This window comes from Monopterus albus, unplaced genomic scaffold (assembly GCF_001952655.1).
Source record: "Monopterus albus unplaced genomic scaffold, M_albus_1.0 scaffold63.1, whole genome shotgun sequence".
NCBI lineage: Eukaryota > Metazoa > Chordata > Actinopteri > Synbranchiformes > Synbranchidae > Monopterus > Monopterus albus.
Window position 1 is genome coordinate 1,648,995 of NW_018127943.1, and position 2,124 is coordinate 1,651,118.

Below are 2,124 nucleotides of genomic sequence, written 5' to 3' on the forward strand. Positions count from 1 at the left end.
TTGCCAGTCATGATTGCATTCCTGACTAGGATGTGCTATGACCCCTGACCCCTGAGCTGGCTGCACCTGGTAAACTCAAACAGGCAATGACCTTGACCACCTTTGACTCACAGCAATAAATAAAAATAACCATGTCCAAACATCATTATAAGGCTGTCATAAATCCTTTCTCTCATGTCGCCATGTCTCCTGGGTAACAAACTGACAGGATATGAAAAGCAAGTTCACAAACTGAATGGGGTAAAAGTTTGTTGATAATTTTCAAGTGGCTGGTATGAGAACCATGCACTGAAAAGAAACCACAAACATTTTTTTGAGACACTGACCAAGATACGCACTTGTTCGGCTCTTGGACCATGTCACATCTGTTTGGTGCGTTCTTTGTGCATTGCTAATGTTTGTTATCCCTCTGCCTTCTTCCAGACACAAGGGAGGCAGAAAAATACTGGAAAATCATTTGAAATAATTTGAACTGTGAAAAAAAACAATGTTCCAAAACAGCTCAAAAAAGAAGACAGTGACAACACCAGGTGTACGACCAGAACGGACCATTTTGGATGAAATTTGATCTTGTTCCCTATTTTATTGCCTTGAGTCAAATACCAAATGCCTGCTTTTACTCTGCAGTGTGAAAACACCACATGCTTGACTTTCCATGTGTGTCTCGTTATTAAAATTGTTAAAACGTAAAAGCAGTTGAGCAGGTTTGCATGGAAAACATCCTGCACCAGATGAAGGTTCAGGATAAATAACTTTGTTCTGTTCTTTGTCTCATTATTGGTCATAAGTGACCTATATTTCTTTCCGAACTTTTGCTTTTGCCAAGTTTCCAGGATCATCAGGTATATTTTGTATTTTATACATCTGAACATTTTTTAAGACAGAGAAATAAAAAATACTGTTTTCAAGCTCTAATCCTGCATTTATTATTCAGATCTCTCCTGTTTGCATAATATATGTCAAAAGTAAATTTTGACTGTTGTTTTATTACAGTTTCTCTTTCATTTAAACTCAAGGGATTATGCATACATTTTTCCAAACAAATGGACTTTGGGGCAATTTACTACTGTAACTCCTGTCATCATATAAAACCAAACTTGACTAGGCAACAGGAACGATGCTGGGCTGTGGTGTAGCGACCCCATGAGCTACTGCAGCATCATCAGGTGATGCACACTGACTGAAAAGCATTTCCATACACAGTCTCTGGAGCATGAGTAGGTGTAAGATGATTTGAGCACCACAGATCCCTGAAATTACAGTTTTTATCGTCAGAATTTGATCCGTTCAGTCCAGTACCAGTGGGAAAGTCTTTTTCATCTGGAAACATGACACAATAGAGAAGATACTGCAAACTGTCATTTCACTGTGACCTTAAGGTATCGTTTGAAATGTACAGTATTTTTGTCAGTACATCAAAGATAAACCAGCTCATCATAATGCTGCCAATTTGTTTTAGCCATTAATGAGTGCAAGGTTTGACAATGCAGGTAATAGCTACAGAAAACAACCACTAAGTCATAGTAAAAAGGTCAGTAAAAAATACATTTAACATCTCCAATCATTTCTGGTTTCCTTCATGGCACCGAGATAGTTATCATTATAGTGTCCAGTTTTTTGTGCTTACTTACTGTAAGTATGAAGATGAATTTCCTCTACAGACAACAGCAAAAAAAAGGCCCCAGACACTATTAGTGTACTATTCATTAACGTAACTAGCAAACACATGAGAGAGGACAGAGACTGAAGGAAGAGGCAATGGCTTTTAATTTCCTGCAGCGAGCACGGTCTACAGCTTCTGTTTATCCAGTGGCCTGCAACTCCTCCTGGCCTTGGCCTTGTTTTGAGTTACGGACTCAGATTCAAACACACAGCACCCCCCACTGAGCAGACACCGTGTGCCCGTACAGTATGCCTCCACTGATTGACTCAGTTGCACATTAACATTACTGTAGAATTACAGGCTCTAGTAATGACAGTAAAAGGCTAAGTCAGTATTGTGCAGTCCATCTTTTGCTTTTGTTTCTCAGCGCCTGTGTTTTTCCATCATGCACATACTGTACATCGTAAAGCTACAGATAGTGATATACAAAGGACTGGTGTGACCACAGACTAACTCTAAAC